The following is an 8,525-nucleotide window of genomic DNA, read 5'->3' as shown; positions in this document are numbered from 1 at the left end:
TGAGATCAGCGTAGTACCCAAGACAACTTCGATGCGAATTCCACTTCTCGGCGGTGGCAATCCCGTAACTCCTCGGAAAAACATCTGAATACTCACAAACCACTGGTACCGATTCGAGTTTCCTTTCCGTCTCTTTACTTTCAAACACATACGCAAGGTATGTTTCACACCCCTTTTTCACATACCTCCGAGCGGTCATAGAAGATACTATCGCTGGCACTCCTTTTAAATCAGTAGACTCGACTCGGACTACCTCGTTATTTGCACTCCTCAAATCAATGGTTTTCCTTTTGCAGTCCACCACTGCATCATGTACGGTCAGCCAATCCATACCAAGAATAACATCGAATTCATCAAATGGTAGAAGCATCAGATCGGCCGGAAAACAGGATTCTCGAATTATTAGGGGGCATCTCTTGCACACTTTATCAACAAGTACGTATTGACCCAAAGGGTTTGACACTCAAATTATGAACTCAGTAGACTCAACAGGTAGAGTCTTACTGGATGCTAAGGTTTCACATACATATGAATGAGTAGAGCCGGGGTCAATCAATGCAATCACACTAGTATCAAAGAGAGTAAAAGTACCGGTGATAACGTCGGGGAGGATGCCTCCTCTCGCGCGGATGGCATATGCTCTAGCAGAGCACGGGTCTCGGATCGAACAGCCAGTATCGAGGCTCCTCTTTGATTACCACCCTACCTCCGAAATTCTTGGGGGCCTACCTCTAGCCGTCATTCCACTAGGTCTTGCACCTTGCATCTTATTCTTCTCATCTAGCTCCGTGCAATCTCAAATGAAGTGGTCCTTCGAACCGCATCCATAACAGGCCCTATTAACAGACTTACCCCAACATTCACCTAGGTGTCGTCTTCCACATTGGGGGCATTCAGGTCTCTCTTGACGATTATTGCCCACACTAGCTACCAAGTAGCTCGAGTCCGTCAATGGTCGGGCTCGATGGAAATTCCAGATTGCCCTCGACTTATTAGTGTCCTCCCTGAACTTCTTTACGGCGAGAATGGAGCTTTACTCACGATCTTTTACGATAATCTCTTGCTTCAAATTCAGCCTTCTTCTTCTCCTTTCCAAGTTCTTCCGCCTTGCGTGCTCGTTCGACTAGTGTTACGAACTCCTTTATCTCCAAAATACCCACTAGCAGCTTTAAATCTTCATTCAATCCTTCTTCAAATCTTTTGCACATAGCACCCTCATCAGCCACACACTCCCGAGCATACCGACTAAATCTTACGAACTCATGTTCGTATTCAGATACGGTCATACGACCTTGCTTGAGTTTCAAGAATTCCTTACGCTTTTGATCGATGAACCGTTGACTAATGTATTTCTTTCGAAATTCTGATTGAAAGAAATCCCAAGTAACTCGTTCGTTTGGGACTATGGAAATTATAGTCCTCCACCAATAGTAAGCTGAGTCTCGCAACAAGGATATAGCACACTTAAGACATTCATCGGGTGTGCATGACAGTTCATCTAACACTCGAATGGTGTTATCGAGCCAGAACTCGGCCTTTTTGGCATCATCAGTAACTATGGCCTTGAACTCCTCAGCCCCGCGCTTCCTAATCAGGTCTGGTGGTTTACTCAGCCTCACAAGATCGAGAATGAAGGCATTACGGGCTCTTGGGTGGAGTATTTAAATTCGAATTCTTTGGACAATTGGATTGGTTCGGGCATATTGCGCGACCCACTCATTCATCATGGTGAAGAAGGCTTGTTTCGCCCCTTCAGCTTGATTATTCGCGGATGACTGAGGCTCAACAGGCGGTGTCCCTTGCGCGGGAGTAGCCGCTACACTTTCAACGTCATCCGCCAAGGGTCTCTCTACCCCGGGTTCCATTTGCTAATCAAAACAAAAATTTCAACTGTCAGAAGTCATCACATTTTTAAGCACTAACAATTTGCAATGTATAGCTAGACTCACACGCGCTATGGTAGTCCTAGAATCGACTAAACCATAGCTCTGATACCAATAAAATGTAACACCCCAAACCCATGACCGTCACCGGATTTGAACACGTGGTGTTACCGGGCTTACTTCCCTTATTTCTCTCTTTGAAATATTTAATTTCTGTTCCAGGAAGGCTAGCTAACTGCGTCACTGTCACCTTAAAAATCATATCTCGAGTTCCAGAACTCGAAAATCAGTTCTGTAAAATTTCCCTGAAACTAGACTCATAATCCCATCTACACATTTTTCTCTAGAATTTTTAGTCAAGCCAATTAGTACAGTTTATTAGTTAAAGTCACCCCTGTTTCAGAGTTCGACTACACTGACCTTTGTGCATTACGACCTGGATATCATCTCGTACAGAGCTCCAATGCTCATGCCGTTTGTTTCTAATGAAACTAGACTAAAAGGGGAATCTATGCATATAAGGAATGACTCCTAATTGTTTCTGGATAGTTTATAGTAAATTTTCAAAGTCGAAATAGAGGATCCAGAAACCGTTCTGGCCCTGTCTCACGAAATCTCGAATATCTCCTAAAATACGGCTTATATGGTCATTTCGTTTCATCCATGTGAAAATAGATTCATCAAGGTTCAGTTTCATAATTTATTCACTATTTAATTCTACTTCTACTATTTTTAGTGATTTTTCCATCTCACCTCACTGCTGCTGGCAGCATCTGTTACTAAAGCAAACAATGACTATTTCATAATTCTTCCATGGCCAACTATTTCATCATACATAATACAAACTATGGCCACCTTATCAAAATTAAGGTTTCTAAGGCTCGTGACTATAGGTTTTAGAAACACACTCAACCGACCACATAGGCCATTTTCGCATGGCTTGAAGTTTACAACCCACAATTCAACAAAACAAAATAGCCTATACATGCCAAATGTTCTCCTAGTTCAACTACGAAGACAATACCAAAAGATTTCCAGCCGGTGTGATGACTTCAACGACGGTTCCGAGCATGCAAACGATACGAGTCCAAGAGACCTAAAATGGGTGACAAGAAAACGCCGAGTGAGTTTATAACTCAGTAAGTCATAAGCATTTCACAACCATTCATTAACAAAATTATCATAGAATGAAACAACGAAACGAGGCAAAATGCCCCATCCATACCGAATTATAACATAATTCCTTAGACCCCTTCGATTCAATCTCATACCAAGTTCACATTCACATTCCATAAACTAATCAATAAGATATTTGAGGCATTTTTTTTTATACACCAACTCATTTTCACCACAATTATACAATTGTAATTATCACATAGATTTAAAGCTCACCAAGCTCAACCCCGAGCATGAACATGTTGCCTATTCGTCATGAGCTCAAGGTACTTACCTGATCCGCTGTCCGTGATTAACTCGATAATGTCGCACACTCAGTGCCAATAGTGATGCAAGAGCATCTAGTGAGTCCGCACACTTAGTGCTATATATTCAGCTCGCACACTTAGTGCTATATAATCAAACTCGCACACTTAGTGCTGTACAATTTTAAACCCGCACACTTAGTGCCAATCTTGTCACCGTGTCCATTTATACCCGCACACTTAGTGCCGAGACCAATACTTTATGCATTTTGCTACCTTTATACATTCAACAATGGCATCATTCCATACACATACATTTCCATTTACACATCAACTCATTTAAACACAATTGCATATATATTATGATCATTTAAATCAATACCAAATATATGCTTAATGACTTACCTTGTGTTGGGTAAAATAGTTCCAAGTCGGCTACTCGATGACCTTCGTCTTTCCCTTGCTTGATTCTCCTTCTTTAACTCCTTGAGCTTGATCAATAAATCAACTAGTTTAACCATCTTGCTAAACATTCATAATTCAACTACACATGCATATGTATGCTTGTATATTCGGCAACCATCCTTCCTAATTACCCATTTAGATGGCCGAATGTATGTATATATATATATATATATATATATACAATGTCAACTATAACATCTTTTAATCACCTAATTTCATCTCAAATTCCCATGACCGATCACACCTAATCTTACATTCCAATATTCGGAATATTCAAAAATCACGTTCTAAATACAATAGTCATGAACAATGCCGAATCCTTGTGTGTTCAAACATGAATTATTTTACTTAAATCAAAACGTATAAACATTCACAACTCGTATTCTTAGGAAGACCGATTTCTTTCCATAGTACATTCATCATCAATACATAGATGAACAACCAAAATCCCTCCCTTTATACCCTAGCCGAATGCTCCTATCATCCATAAAAATTACAAATTTTAGCATGGGCTAAGTAGGAATCATTTAACATGCAAATAAACTCCTATCTCCAACACTTAATCATTCGGCATATTGTCTAAATACACATGAGAAATCTCATCTTCCTTGACCTTACCAAGAGTGCACCCACACTTCAACTTAGCATATTACAAAACCAAATCAACAAATTCAATGCTTACCTCCTAGTAGCCAAAGATACTTGCCGAATTGACCTAGGTAAATCTTCCTTCCTTTCACTTTTTTTTTCAAGAACAACCAAAAGAATGAACAATGAATGAACAAAACCTTTTTTTTTTCTTTTCTTTCTCTCTAGCTACGGCACAATGGGGGGGGCATCCATGCTCATTTTTTTTTCATTTCTTTAATGCTAGTTTTTATTTTATGGCTTCCTACATACACCACTAGCAAAACATGTTGGAAACATGTTTCCTTTGCCCATAATCTTGTCATGGCGGCCACTCACCTTAGGAAAGGGGTTATTTGACATGCAAGGACAACCATTTTCCCACATGTATTAATAGGCCACCTTACATTTGCCTAGCACATTTCTAAATTTTCTCACATAAGTCCTATTTGATAAAATTCACTTACAATTAACAAAATCCAAACATTCAATTTTTCACACATTCATATTCACATATTCTAGACAATAAATATTACGTTAGAACATTTCGGTGACTCGGTTTAGCGGTCCCGAAACCGCTTTCCGACTAGGGTCACTTTAGGGCTGTCACATACTTCATTGTATAACTAATAGATAACTTATACCTTGCTGATTGTGTTCTGATTACATTTAAAAGCTAGATTGAATACAACAATTAGTATTAAACTAGGCTTTATTTGATAAAATTTTTGATATAAAAATTGAAGTGTTTTTGAATAAAATTTAAAATTGAAAAAAATTATAAAATGATTATTCAAATTGAAGTCTAAGAGAAAATTTCAGAACCGCCTTTCACCCCCAAACCGATGGTCAATCCGAGCGGATAATTCAGATACTTGAGGATATGTTAAGATGTTGCGTCCTCGAGTTTAGTGGTTCATGGGAAGCGGTATTTGCCGTTGATTGAATTCGCACAACAACAAACTTTCAATCAAGTATTAAGATGGCACCCTACGAGGCCTTGTACGGTCGTAAATGCCGTACACCATTGTTTTGGACCGAGCTCGGTGAAAGCAAGATTTTGGGTGGATTTGATTAGGGATGCTGAGCAGAAAGTGAAAGTAATCCGTGAAAGTCGAAGATAGCCTCCGATCGTCGAAGTAAATGCGCGGACTGAAGCGTAAGGATATCGAGTATCGTGGGTGATAAAGTGTTTCTCAAGGTATTGCCTTGGAAAAAGATACTCGATTCAGCCGTAAGGGCAAGTTGAGCCCGAGGTTCGTTGGGCCATATGAGATATCCGGCGAGTCGATCCGGTGGCATATCGTTTGATTTTGCCCCCGAACTCGAAAAGGTTCACGATGTCTTTCACGCTTCGATGCTTCGACGCTATAGATCGATCCATCGCACGTGATTAGTCCATCGAAATTGAAATTCAAGCTAATATGAGTTATGAGGAAGAACCGATTCGTATCCTATCACGAGAAGTGAAAGAGTTGTGAAACAAGCGGGTTCCGCTAGTAAAAGTGTTATGGCTCAAGCACGGGATAGAAGAAGCTACTTGGGAGACCGAGAACTCTATGAAAGAGCGATATCCAAACCTATTTACGGTAAGATTTTCGGGACGAAAATTTCTTAAGTGGGGAGAGTTGTGACAGCCCAAAATTGACCCTAGTCGGAAGGTGGTCTCGGGACCACAAAACCGAGGCATAGAAATAATTAAAATTTATTTTGATGCCTATAATATGTGTGTGCTCATGTATGACATTTTATGATGATTGATTTAGTGTTATAAGGGTGAATTCCACAAGAAAGGACTTAGTAATGAACTTTGAAAGTATGATAGGAAATGTGTGATGACTAATTAAAGCATGCATGCAAAATAATGGACTTGCATGTCAAATTCCCCCTTTATAGGTGGTGGCCGGCCATGACAAGGGAGGATGGGCTAAACATTTCATGGAACATGTTTTGTTGGTGCATTAGGGTGAAATAATAAACAAAGGTGTATGGGTGATAAAAAATGAAAAAAATGTGTGTGAGTGTGGTAATCCCCCCATTGCCGTGAGTTGTAGAGAAGGAAAGAAAAAATTTTGTTCATCCTTTCTTTGAGCCAAAACTAAGGAAGAAGGAGGATTTTTGCTTCATGCTTGGTTTGGAAGAGATCTAGAAGGAGATTTGGCTAAGTTTGCATCAAGATTAAGGTATGTATGAGGTTGTGTTAGGAGTTTCATGCATGTTTTGGTTGCTAACTTGATGTGCATGTTAGCCATGGCTCAAATCTTTGTTAAGCCATGGAAATGGTATTTGGCCAAAGTTGTTATGGTGATAAAGCCATTGCATGCTAAGTGTGAAGCTTGATGATGATGCATGCAATGATGGATTGTCTACTCTTGAGTAAGATTTTGAGCTTTCTTTTTGTTTTATCATGATTGAAGTTGAAAAGGAGCATGATTGTCATATTCGCCATGATGCATTCATGAGCATGGTTCATGCTTCTTGCATGTTAGTTAAAATTTGTGTTTTGGATGGCTATGGACACCTTGAAATTGGCCATGCTCATATATGTATATATATGTTTGAACATGATGTTTTGGTTATGAAGGAAGTGATGAATAAGTTTGTTTAAAGAAGAAGATGTTGAAGAATAATTGTGAAATTGTAAGGACATTCGCCTAGCACACATATGAGTGCTTGATGCTATATTGTAAGTTTTGAGCTACAATATGCAAAGCATTAACTAGTAAAATGCATGCTGTTTTGTGTGGTATTAAGTGCATAATTGGCCTCAACATGGACAAGTATATTCGGCCTTGGGTAGCCTATTGAAGGCCTTAGCTTTTCCTTGATGCTCGAATAAATTGTATTGAATTGCTTGATGTAGTATAAAATGTGCATGACCATTGTGTATTCAAGCTAAAGGGTGGCCATATGACCATTTAAATTCCTTGTCATATTCGCCATAAGCTAGCACAATGAGGTTTTGATAAATTGAATTTGTTTGAATTAGCTCAAGAGCTAAGAGGGCCACAATTGGACAAGGGAAGGAAAAGTGATCGAATAGCCGTAAAAGCCGTTCGACAACATCCGAGGTAAGTCCTCAAGAAGTGACCTTACTTGAATTATGTGGAATGAAATATGGATGTATTGATTATTGATTTATGTGTGTATGAGTATTGAATGATACCGGGCTAAGTCCCGAAGGCGATTATGTTAGTGATTATAATTGTGTTTGAGCCTTAGTAACGAAAATAAATATGTATGTCCAATGATTATTGATGTATGTGTGCATGAGAAATTGATTGATATCCGGCTAAGCCCAAGACAATTATGCTGGAAATTATAACCGGGTTAAGACCCAAGGCAATTGTGCTAGTGGCTACATCCGGCTAAGACCGAAGGCATTCGTGCGAGTCATTCTATCCGGGCTAAGACCAAGGCATTTGTGCAAATCGTGATATCCGGTTAAGTCCCGTAGGCCTTGGTGCGGGTTACCATAACCGGGCTATGTCCCAAGGCGATTGATCGAGTAGCGACATCCGGTTAAACTCGAAGGTATGTGATTTGAAAATTATAAGCTTGCTGGAAAATTTCAGCTAATGCACTTGTGAAATTTCCCAATGACAAGGTAAGTGCGGTGTGTGCTTTGCGCTAGGAGTAGAGCGTGTGAATATCCGCTCCTATGATGGAACGAGTTATCGGCCTTAATGAAGCCGTTATTTGTGTATGAACATAAGAGTTGGGATGGTGAAGTAAGTATGATTATGTGAATGTGCATTAATGAAATGATGCATTTAACTATGTGAATGTATTGCTGTAATTAGAGTTGATTATATTCCTTGAGACTTACTAAGCATAAAATGCTTACTCATTGCTTTGGCTCTCGGTTTTCTAGATTTCGCCGATAGCAATCGGATTCGGGATCGTTGAAGTCGAAGTCATCCACACTATCAAGCCCCCATTTTGGTATAAATTCTTGGTTGAACTTGAAATGGCATGTATAGGACTACCCCTTGTTGGTTTAAATATGTTATGATGTATATGTGTACGGCCATGCGAAAATGGCTCGTAATAGTGAAGTATCAACTTAAACTATTTGCGGTTTGTATATATATATATGGTGTCATGATGTGACTATGAATTGGAAATG

This window comes from Gossypium arboreum, chromosome 3 (assembly GCF_025698485.1).
Source record: "Gossypium arboreum isolate Shixiya-1 chromosome 3, ASM2569848v2, whole genome shotgun sequence".
Taxonomy (NCBI): Eukaryota; Viridiplantae; Streptophyta; class Magnoliopsida; order Malvales; family Malvaceae; genus Gossypium; species Gossypium arboreum.
The sequence above is the reverse complement of the archived record's forward strand: the minus strand, read 5'-3'. Positions refer to the sequence as shown.